Here is a 12,730-nt window from a genome sequence, read left to right as displayed (position 1 = left end):
TTCTCGCGTTGACGCGGGTTCGTCGGCGCCCGTGTGCGAATCCTCGTTCGGAATATACGGCTGGACGAAGCATCCGTGACCGGCAGACAAGGTCGTCGTTCGCGATTTTTGGCCGCGACGTGCAACGCAGGAAATCCATTTTTTTGCCTACATATTCGCGAAAATCCGCGCAGGACTTTTTTGGGGCGCCCACTCTGTCTCGATGGACGGCCTGACCGGCATTCGTACGTCGGGTCACGAATTCGCTGTTGTCTGCCGGGGCAGACATCGACAATGATCCTTTCGCAGGTTCAACTACAGAATCCTTGTTACGAGTTCACTTTTCTCTAAACGATAACGCTGACTGGACTTCTCGCGTTGACGCGGGTTCGTCGGCGCCCGTGCGCGAATCCTCGTTCGGAATATACGGCTGGACGAGGGATCCGTGACCGGCAAACAAGGTCGTCGTTCGCGATTTTTGGCCGCGACGTGCATCGCAGGAAATCTATATTTGTTGCCTACATATTCGCGAAAATCCGCGGAGGAGTTTTTTGGGGCGCCCACTCTGTCTCGATGGACGGCCTGACCGGCATTCGTACGTCGGGTCACGAATTCGTTGTTGTCTGCCGGGGCAGACATCGACAATGATCCTTTCGCAGGTTCAACTACAGAATCCTTGTTACGAGTTCACTTTTCTCGAAACGATAAGGCTGACTGGACTTCTCGCGTTGACGCGGGTTCGTCAGCGCCCGTGCGCGAATCCTCGTTCGCAATGTACGGCTGGACGACGGGTCCGTGACCGGCGGACAAGGTCGTCGTTCGCGATTTTTTGCCGCGACGTCCAACGCAGGAAATCTATTTTAGCTGCCTACATATTCGCGAAAATCCGCGCAGGAGTTTTTTGGGCGCCCACTCTGTCTCGATGGACGGCCTGACCGGCATTCGTACGTCGGGTCACGAATTCGCTGTTGTCTGCCGGGGCAGACATCGACAATGATCCTTTTGCAGGTTCAACTACAGAATCCTTGTTACGAGTTCACTTTTATCTAAACGATAACGCTGACTGGACCTCTCGCGTTTACGCGGGTTCGTCGGCGCCCGTGCGCGAATCCTCGTTCGCAATATACGGCTGGACGAAGGGTCCGTGACCGGCGGACAAGATCGTCGTTCGCGATTTTGGCCGCGACATGCATCGCAGGAAATCTATTTTTGCTGCCTACATATTCGTAAAAATCCGTGCAGGAGTTTTTTTGGGCGCCCACTCTGTCTCGATGGACGGCCTGACCGGCATTCGTACGTCGGGTCACGAATTCGTTGTTGTCTGCCGGGGCAGACATCGACAATGATCCTTTTGCAGGTTCAACTACAGAATCCTTGTTACGAGTTCACTTTTCTCTAAACGATAACGCTGACTGGACCTCTCGCGTTTACGCGGGTTCGTCGGCGCCCGTGCGCGAATCCTCGTTCGCAATATACGGCTGGACGAAGGGTCCGTGACCGGCGGACAAGGTCGTCGTTCGCGATTTTGGCCGCGACATGCATCGCAGGAAATCTATTTTTGCTGCCTACATATTCGCAAAAATCCGTGCAGGAGTTTTTTGGGGCGCCCACTCTGTCTCGATGGACGGCCTGACCGGCATTCGTACGTCGGGTCACGAATTCGTTGTTGTCTGCCGGGGCAGACATCGACAATGATCCTTTCGCAGGTTCAACTACAGAATCCTTGTTACGAGTTCACTTTTCTCTAAACGATAACGCTGACTGGACTTCTCGCGTTGACGCGGGTTCGTCGGCGCCCGTGTGCGAATCCTCGTTCGGAATATACGGCTGGACGAAGCATCCGTGACCGGCAGACAAGGTCGTCGTTCGCGATTTTTGGCCGCGACGTGCAATGCAGGAAATCCATTTTTTTTGCCTACATATTCGCGAAAATCCGCGCAGGAGTTTTTTGGGGCGCCCACTCTGTCTCGATGGACGGCCTGACCGGCATTCGTACGTCGGGTCACGAATTCGCTGTTGTCTGCCGGGGCAGACATCGACAATGATCCTTTCGCAGGTTCAACTACAGAATCCTTGTTACGAGTTCACTTTTCTCTAAACGATAACGCTGACTGGACTTCTCGCGTTGACGCGGGTTCGTCGGCGCCCGTGTGCGAATCCTCGTTCGGAATATACGGCTGGACGAAGCATCCGTGACCGGCAGACAAGGTCGTCGTTCGCGATTTTTGGCCGCGACGTGCAATGCAGGAAATCCATTTTTTTTGCCTCCATATTCGCGAAAATCCGCGCAGGAGTTTTTTGGGGCGCCCACTCTGTCTCGATGGACGGCCTGACCGGCATTCGTACGTCGGGTCACGAATTCGCTGTTGTCTGCCGGGGCAGACATCGACAATGATCCTTTCGCAGGTTCAACTACAGAATCCTTGTTACGAGTTCACTTTTCTCTAAACGATAACGCTGACTGGACTTCTCGCGTTGACGCGGGTTCGTCGGCGCCCGTGTGCGAATCCTCGTTCGGAATATACGGCTGGACGAAGCATCCGTGACCGGCAGACAAGGTCGTCGTTCGCGATTTTTGGCCGCGACGTGCAACCCAGGAAATCCATTTTTTTGCCTACATATTCGCGAAAATCCGCGCAGGACTTTTTTGGGGCGCCCACTCTGTCTCGATGGACGGCCTTACCGGCATTCGTACGTCGGGTCACGAATTCGCTGTTGTCTGCCGGGGCAGACATCGACAATGATCCTTTCGCAGGTTCAACTACAGAATCCTTGTTACGAGTTCACTTTTCTCTAAACGATAACGTTGACTGGACTTCTCGCGTTGACGCGGGTTCGTCGGCGCCCGTGCGCGAATCCTCGTTCGGAATATTCGGCTGGACGAGGGATCCGTGACCGGCAAACATGGTCGTCGTTCGCGATTTTTGGCCGCGACGTGCATCGCAGTAAATCTATATTTGTTGCCTACATATTCGCGAAAATCCGCGGAGCAGTTTTTTGGGGCGCCCACTCTGTCTCGATGGACGGCCTGACCGGCATTCGTATGTCGGGTCACGAATTCGTTGTTGTCTGCCGGGGCAGACATCGACAATAATCCTTTCGCAGGTTCAACTACAGAATCCTTATTACGAGTTCGCTTTTCTCGAAACGATAAGGCTGACTGGACTTCTCGCATTGACGCGGGTTCGTCAGCGCCCGTGCGCGAATCCTCGTTCGCAATGTACGGCTGGACGACGGGTCCGTGACCGGCGGACAAGGTCGTCGTTCGCGATTTTTTACCGCGACGTCCAACGCAGGGAATCTATTTTAGCTGCCTACATATTCGCGAAAATCCGCGCAGGTGTTTTTTGGGCGCCCACTCTGTCTCGATGGACGGCCTGACCGGCATTCGTACGTCGGGTCACGAATTCGCTGTTGTCTGCCGGGGCAGACATCGACAATGATCCATTTTGCAGGTTCAACTACAGAATCCTTGTTACGAGTTCACTTTTATCTAAACGATAACGCTGACTGGACCTCTCGCGTTTACGCGGGTTCGTCGGCGCCCGTGCGCGAATCCTCGTTCGCAATATACGGCTGGACGAAGGGTCCGTGACCGGCGGACAAGATCGTCGTTCGCGATTTTGGCCGCGACGTGCATCGCAGGAAATCTATTTTTGCTGCCTACATATTCGTAAAAATCCGTGCAGGAGTTTTTTTGGGCGCCCACTCTGTCTCGATGGACGGCCTGACCGGCATTCGTACGTCGGGTCACGAATTCGTTGTTGTCTGCCGGGGCAGACATCGACAATGATCCTTTTTGCAGGTTCAACTACAGAATCCTTGTTACGAGTTCACTTTTATCTAAACGATAACGCTGACTGGACCTCTCGCGTTTACGCGGGTTCGTCGGCGCCCGTGCGCGAATCCTCGTTCGCAATATACGGCTGGACGAAGGGTCCGTGACCGGCGGACAAGATCATCGTTCGCGATTTTGGCCGCGACATGCATCGCAGGAAATCTATTTTTGCTGCCTACATATTCGCAAAAATCCGTGCAGGAGTTTTTTGGGGCGCCCACTCTGTCTCGATGGACGGCCTGACCGACATTCGTACGTCGGGTCACGAATTCGTTGTTGTCTGCCGGGGCAGAGATCGACAATGATCCTTTCGCAGGTTCAACTACAGAATCCTTGTTACGAGTTCACTTTTCTCTAAACGATAACGCTGACTGGACTTCTCACGTTGACGCGGGTTCGTCGGCGCCCGTGTGCGAATCCTCGTTCGGAATATACGGCTGGACGAAGCATCCGTGACCGGCAGACAAGGTCGTCGTTCGCGATTATTGGCTGCGACGTGCAATGCAGGAAATCCATTTTTTTTGCCTCCATATTCGCGAAAATCCGCGCAGGACTTTTTTGGGGCGCCCACTCTGTCTCGATGGACGGCCTTACCGGTATTCGTACGTCGGGTCACGAATTCGCTGTTGTCTGCCGGGGCAGACATCGACAATGATCCTTTCGCAGGTTCAACTACAGAATCCTTGTTACGAGTTCACTTTTCTCTAAACGATAACGCTGACTGGACTTCTCACGTTGACGCGGGTTCGTCGGCGCCCGTGTGCGAATCCTCGTTCGGAATATACGGCTGGACGAAGCATCCGTGACCGGCAGACAAGGTCGTCGTTCGCGATTATTGGCCGCGACGTGCAATGCAGGAAATCCATTTTTTTGCCTCCATATTCGCGAAAATCCGCGCAGGACTTTTTTGGGGCGCCCACTCTGTCTCGATGGACGGCCTGACCGGTATTCGTACGTCGGGTCACGAATTCGCTGTTGTCTGCCGGGGCAGACATCGACAATGATCCTTTCGCATGTTCAACTACAGAATCCTTGTTACGAGTTCACTTTTCTCTAAACGATAACGTTGACTGGACTTCTCGCGTTGACGCGGGTTCGTCGGCGCCCGTGCGCGAATCCTCGTTCGGAATATACGGCTGGACGAGGGATCCGTGACCGGCAAACAAGGTCGTCGTTCGCGATTTTTGGCCGCGACGTGCATTGCAGGAAATCTATTTTTGCTGCCTACATATTCGCAAAAATCCGCGCAGGAGTTTTTTTGGGCGCCCACTCTGTCTCGATGGACGGCCTGACCGGCATTCGTACGTCGGGTCACGAATTCGTTGTTGTCTGCCGGGGCAGACATCGACAATGATCCTTTCGCAGGTTCAACTACAGAATCCTTGTTACGAGTTTACTTTTCTCTAAACGATAACGCTGACTGGACTTCTCGCGTTGACGCGGGTTCGTCGGCGCCCGTGCGCGAATCCTCGTTCGCAATATACGGCTGGACGAAGGGTCCGTGACCGGCAGACAAGGTCGTCGTTCGCAATTTTTTGCCGCGACGTGCATCGCAGGAAATCTATTTTAGCTGCCTACATATTCGCGAAAATCCGCACAGGAGTTTTTTGGGGCGCCCACTCTGTCTCGATGGACGGCCTGACCGGCATTCGTACGTCGGGTCACGAATTCGCTGTTGTCTGCCGGGGCAGACATCGACAATGATCCTTTCGCAGGTTCAACTACAGAATCCTTGTTACGAGTTCACTTTTCTCTAAACGATAACGCTGACTGGACTTCTCGCGTTGACGCGGGTTCGTCGGCGCCCGTGCGCGAATCCTCGTTCGGAATATACGGCTGGACGAAGGGTCCGTGACCGGCGGACAAGGTCGTCGTTCGCGATTTTTGGCCGCGACGTGCATCGCAGTAAATCTATATTTGCTGCCTACATATTCGCGAAAATCCGCGCGGAGTTTTTTTGGGGCGCCCACTCTGTCTCGATGGACGGCCTGACCGGCATTCGTACGTCGGGTCACGAATTCGTTGTTGTCTGCCGGGGCAGACATCGACAATGATCCTTTTTGCAGGTTCAACTACAGAATCCTTGTTACGAGTTCACTTTTATCTAAACGATAACGCTGACTGGACCTCTCGCGTTTACGCGGGTTCGTCGGCGCCCGTGCGCGAATCCTCGTTCGCAATATACGGCTGGACGAAGGGTCCGTGACCGGCAGACAAGGTCGTCGTTCGCGATTTTTTGCCGCGACGTGCATCGCAGGAAATCTATTTTAGCTGCCTACATATTCGCGAAAATCCGCACAGGAGTTTTTTGGGGCGCCCACTCTGTCTCGATGGACGGCCTGACCGGCATTCGTACGTCGGGTCACGAATTCGCTGTTGTCTGCCGGGGCAGACATCGACAATGATCCTTTCGCAGGTTCAACTACAGAATCCTTGTTACGAGTTCACTTTTCTCTAAACGATAACGCTGACTGGACTTCTCGCGTTGACGCGGGTTCGTCGGCGCCCGTGCGCGAATCCTCGTTCGCAATGTACGGCTGGACGACGGGTCCGTGACCGGCGGACAAGGTCGTCGTTCGCGATTTTTTGCCGCGACGTCCAACGCAAGAAATCTATTTTAGCTGCCTACATATTCGCGAAAATCCGCGCAAGAGTTTTTTGGGGCGCCCACTCTGTCTCGATGGACGGCCTGACCGGCATTCCTACGTCGGGTCACGAATTCGCTGTTGTCTGCCGGGGCAGACATCGACAATGATCCTTTCGCAGGTTCAACTACAGAATCCTTGTTACGAGTTCACTTTTCTCTAAACGATAACGCTGACTGGACTTCTCGCGTTGACGCGGGTTCGTCGGCGCCCGTGTGCGAATCCTCGTTCGGAATATACGGCTGGACGAAGGGTCCGTGACCGGCGGACAAGGTCGTCGTTCGCGATTTTGGCCGCGACGTGCATCGCAGGAAATCTATTTTTGCTGCCTACATATTCGTAAAAATCCGTGCAGGAGTTTTTTTGGGCGCCCACTCTGTCTCGATGGACGGCCTGACCGGCATTCGTACGTCGGGTCACGAATTCGTTGTTGTCTGCCGGGGCAGACATCGACAATGATCCTTTTGCAGGTTCAACTACAGAATCCTTGTTACGAGTTCACTTTTCTCTAAACGATAACGCTGACTGGACCTCTCGCGTTTACGCGGGTTCGTCGGCGCCCGTGCGCGAATCCTCGTTCGCAATATACGGCTGGACGAAGGGTCCGTGACCGGCGGACAAGATCGTCGTTCGCGATTTTGGCCGCGACGTGCATCGCAGGAAATCTATTTTTGCTGCCTACATATTCGCAAAAATCCGTGCAGGAGTTTTTTGGGGCGCCCACTCTGTCTCGATGGACGGCCTGACCGACATTCGTACGTCGGGTCACGAATTCGTTGTTGTCTGCCGGGGCAGACATCGACAATGATCCTTTCGCAGGTTCAACTACAGAATCCTTGTTACGAGTTCACTTTTCTCTAAACGATAACGCTGACTGGACTTCTCGCGTTGACGCGGGTTCGTCGGCGCCCGTGTGCGAATCCTCGTTCGGAATATACGGCTGGACGAAGCATCCGTGACCGGCAGACAAGGTCGTCGTTCGCGATTTTTGGCTGCGACGTGCAATGCAGGAAATCCATTTTTTTTGCCTACATATTCGCGAAAATCCGCGCAGGACTTTTTTGGGGCGCCCACTCTGTCTCGATGGACGGCCTTACCGGTATTCGTACGTCGGGTCACGAATTCGCTGTTGTCTGCCGGGGCAGACATCGACAATGATCCTTTCGCAGGTTCAACTACAGAATCCTTGTTACGAGTTCACTTTTCTCTAAACGATAACGCTGACTGGACTTCTCGCGTTGACGCGGGTTCGTCGGCGCCCGTGTGCGAATCCTCGTTCGGAATATACGGCTGGACGAAGCATCCGTGACCGGCAGACAAGGTCGTCGTTCGCGATTTTTGGCCGCGACGTGCAATGCAGGAAATCCATTTTTTTTGCCTCCATATTCGCGAAAATCCGCGCAGGACTTTTTTGGGGCGCCCACTCTGTCTCGATGGACGGCCTTACCGGCATTCGTACGTCGGGTCACGAATTCGCTGTTGTCTGCCGGGGCAGACATCGACAATGATCCTTTCGCATGTTCAACTACAGAATCCTTGTTACGAGTTCACTTTTCTCTAAACGATAACGTTGACTGGACTTCTCGCGTTGACGCGGGTTCGTCGGCGCCCGTGCGCGAATCCTCGTTCGGAATATTCGGCTGGACGAGGGATCCGTGACCGGCAAACATGGTCGTCGTTCGCGATTTTTGGCCGCGACGTGCATCGCAGGAAATCTATTTTTGCTGCCTACATATTCGCAAAAATCCGTGCAGGAGTTTTTTTGGGCGCCCACTCTGTCTCGATGGACGGCCTGACCGGCATTCGTACGTCGGGTCACGAATTCGTTGTTGTCTGCCGGGGCAGACATCGACAATGATCCTTTCGCAGGTTCAACTACAGAATCCTTGTTACGAGTTTACTTTTCTCTAAACGATAACGCTGACTGGACTTCTCGCGTTGACGCGGGTTCGTCGGCGCCCGTGCGCGAATCCTCGTTCGCAATATACGGCTGGACGAAGGGTCCGTGACCGGCAGACAAGGTCGTCGTTCGCAATTTTTTGCCGCGACGTGCATCGCAGGAAATCTATTTTAGCTGCCTACATATTCGCGAAAATCCGCACAGGAGTTTTTTGGGGCGCCCACTCTCTCTCGATGGACGGCCTGACCGGCATTCGTACGTCGGGTCACGAATTCGCTGTTGTCTGCCGGGGCAGACATCGACAATGATCCTTTCGCAGGTTCAACTACAGAATCCTTGTTACGAGTTCACTTTTCTCTAAACGATAACGCTGACTGGACTTCTCGCGTTGACGCGGGTTCGTCGGCGCCCGTGCGCGAATCCTCGTTCGGAATATACGGCTGGACGAAGGGTCCGTGACCGGCGGACAAGGTCGTCGTTCGCGATTTTTGGCCGCGACGTGCATCGCAGTAAATCTATATTTGCTGCCTACATATTCGCGAAAATCCGCGCAGGAGTTTTTTGGGGCGCCCACTCTGTCTCGATGGACGGCCTGACCGGCATTCGTACGTCGGGTCACGAATTCGTTGTTGTCTGCCGGGGCAGACATCGACAATGATCCTTTCGCAGGTTCAACTACAGAATCCTTGTTACGAGTTCACTTTTCTCTAAACGATAACGCTGACTGGACTTCTCGCGTTTACGCGGGTTCGTCGGCGCCCGTGCGCGAATCCTCGTTCGCAATATACGGCTGGACGAAGGGTCCGTGACCGGCAGACAAGGTCGTCGTTCGCGATTTTTTGCCGCGACGTGCATCGCAGGAAATCTATTTTAGCTGCCTACATATTCGCGAAAATCCGCACAGGAGTTTTTTGGGGCGCCCACTCTCTCTCGATGGACGGCCTGACCGGCATTCGTACGTCGGGTCACGAATTCGCTGTTGTCTGCCGGGGCAGACATCGACAATGATCCTTTCGCAGGTTCAACTACAGAATCCTTGTTACGAGTTCACTTTTCTCTAAACGATAACGCTGACTGGACTTCTCGCGTTGACGCGGGTTCGTCGGCGCCCGTGCGCGAATCCTCGTTCGCAATGTACGGCTGGACGACGGGTCCGTGACCGGCGGACAAGGTCGTCGTTCGCGATTTTTTGCCGTGACGTCCAACGCAAGAAATCTATTTTAGCTGCCTACATATTCGCGAAAATCCGCGCAAGAGTTTTTTGGGGCGCCCACTCTGTCTCGATGGACGGCCTGACCGGCATTCCTACGTCGGGTCACGAATTCGCTGTTGTCTGCCGGGGCAGACATCGACAATGATCCTTTCGCAGGTTCAACTACAGAATCCTTGTTACGAGTTCACTTTTCTCTAAACGATAACGCTGACTGGACTTCTCGCGTTGACGCGGGTTCGTCGGCGCCCGTGTGCGAATCCTCGTTCGGAATATACGGCTGGACGAAGCATCCGTGACCGGCAGACAAGGTCGTCGTTCGCGATTTTGGCCGCGACGTGCAACGCAGGAAATCCATTTTTTTTGCCTCCATATTCGCGAAAATCCGCGCAGGACTTTTTTGGGGCGCCCACTCTGTCTCGATGGACGGCCTTACCGGTATTCGTACGTCGGGTCACGAATTCGCTGTTGTCTGCCGGGGCAGACATCGACAATGATCCTTTCGCATGTTCAACTACAGAATCCTTGTTACGAGTTCACTTTTCTCTAAACGATAACGTTGACTGGACTTCTCGCGTTGACGCGGGTTCGTCGGCGCCCGTGCGCGAATCCTCGTTCGGAATATTCGGCTGGACGAGGGATCCGTGACCGGCAAACATGGTCGTCGTTCGCGATTTTTGGCCGCGACGTGCATCGCAGTAAATCTATATTTGTTGCCTACATATTCGCGAAAATCCGCGCAGGAGTTTTTTGGGGCGCCCACTCTGTCTCGATGGACGGCCTGACCGGCATTCGTACGTCGGGTCACGAATTCGTTGTTGTCTGCCGGGGCAGACATCGACAATGATCCTTTCGCAGGTTCAACTACAGAATCCTTGTTACGAGTTCGCTTTTCTCGAAACGATAAGGCTGACTGGACTTCTCGCATTGACGCGGGTTCGTCAGCGCCCGTGCGCGAATCCTCGTTCGCAATGTACGGCTGGACGACGGGTCCGTGACCGGCGGACAAGGTCGTCGTTCGCGATTTTTTACCGCGACGTCCAACGCAAGAAATCTATTTTAGCTGCCTACATATTCGCGAAAATCCGCGCAGGAGTTTTTTGGGCGCCCACTCTGTCTCGATGGACGGCCTGACCGGCATTCGTACGTCGGGTCACGAATTCGCTGTTGTCTGCCGGGGCAGACATCGACAATGATCCATTTTGCAGGTTCAACTACAGAATCCTTGTTACGAGTTCATTTTTATCTAAACGATAACGCTGACTGGACCTCTCGCGTTGACGCGGGTTCGTCGGCGCCCGTGCGCGAATCCTCGTTCGCAATATACGGCTGGACGACGGGTCCGTGACCGGCGGACAAGGTCGTCGTTCGCGATTTTTTGCCGCGACGTCCAACGCAGGAAATCTATTTTAGCTGCCTACATATTCGCGAAAATCCGCGCAAGAGTTTTTTGGGGCGCCCACTCTGTCTCGATGGACGGCCTGACCGGCATTCCTACGTCGGGTCACGAATTCGCTGTTGTCTGCCGGGGCAGACATCGACAATGATCCTTTCGCAGGTTCAACTACAGAATCCTTGTTACGAGTTCACTTTTCTCTAAACGATAACGCTGACTGGACTTCTCGCGTTGACGCGGGTTCGTCGGCGCCCGTGCGCGAATCCTCGTTCGGAATATACGGCTGGACGAAGGATCCGTGACCGGAAGACAAGGTCGTCGTTCGCAATTTTTGGCCGCGACGTGCATCGCAGTAAATCTATTTTTGCTGCCTACATATTCGCAAAAATCCGCGCAGGAGTTTTTTGGGGCGCCCACTCTGTCTCGATGGACGGCCTGACCGGCATTCCTACGTCGGGTCACGAATTCGCTGTTGTCTGCCGGGGCAGACATCGACAATGATCCTTTCGCAGGTTCAACTACAGAATCCTTGTTACGAGTTTACTTTTCTCTAAACGATAAAGCTGACTGGACTTCTCGCGTTGACGCGGGTTCGTCGGCGCCCGTGCGCGAATCCTCGTTCGTAATATACGGCTGGACGAAGGATCCGTGACCGGCAGACAAGATCGTCGTTCGCAATTTTTGTCCGCGACGTGCATCGCAGTAAATCGATATTTGCTGCCTACATATTCGCGAAAATCCGCGCAGGAGTTTTTTGGGGCGCCCACTCTGTCTCGATGGACGGCCTGACCGGCATTCGTATGTCGGGTCACGAATTCGTTGTTGTCTGCCGGGGCAGACATCGACAATGATCCTTTTGCAGGTTCAACTACAGAATCCTTGTTACGAGTTCTCTTTTCTCGAAACGATAAGGCTGACTGGACTTCTCGCGTTGACGCGGGTTCGTCAGCGCCCGTGCGCGAATCCTCGTTCGCAATGTACGGCTGGACGACGGGTCCGTGACCGGCGGACAAGGTCGTCGTTCGTAATTTTTGGCCGCGACGTGCAACGCAGGAAATCTATTTTAGCTGCCTACATATTCGCGAAAATCCGTGCAGGAGTTTTTTGGGGCGCCCACTCTGTCTCGATGGACGGCTTGACCGGCATTCGTACGTCGGGTCACGAATTCGTTGTTGTCTGCCGGGGCAGACATCGACAATGATCCTTTCGCAGGTTCAACTACAGAATCCTTGTTACGAGTTCTCTTTTCTCGAAACGATAACGCTGACTGGACTTCTCGCGTTGACGCGGGTTCGTCAGCGCCCGTGCGCGAATCCTCGTTCGCAATATACGGCTGGACGACGGGTCCGTGACCGGCAGACAAGGTCGTCGTTCGCGATTTTTGGCCGCGACGTGCAACGCAGGAAATCCATTTTTGTTGCCTACATATTCGCGAAAATCCGCGCAGGAGTTTTTTGGGGCGCCCACTCTGTCTCGATGGACGGCCTGACCGGCATTCGTACGTCGGGTCACGAATTCGTTGTTGTCTGCCGGGGCAGACATCGACAATGATCCTTTTGCAGGTTCAACTACAGAATCCTTGTTACGAGTTCTCTTTTCTCGAAACGAAAAGGCTGACTGGACTTCTCGCGTTGACGCGGGTTCGTCAGCGCCCGTGCGCGAATCCTCGTTCGCAATGTACGGCTGGACGACGGGTCCGTGACCGGCGGACAAGGTCGTCGTTCGCAATTTTTGGCCGCGACGAGCAACGCAGGAAATCTAT

This window comes from Andrographis paniculata, unplaced genomic scaffold (genome assembly GCF_009805555.1).
Source record: "Andrographis paniculata isolate CXL003 unplaced genomic scaffold, ASM980555v1 Contig55END, whole genome shotgun sequence".
NCBI lineage: Eukaryota > Viridiplantae > Streptophyta > Magnoliopsida > Lamiales > Acanthaceae > Andrographis > Andrographis paniculata.
The sequence above is the reverse complement of the archived record's forward strand: the minus strand, read 5'-3'. Positions refer to the sequence as shown.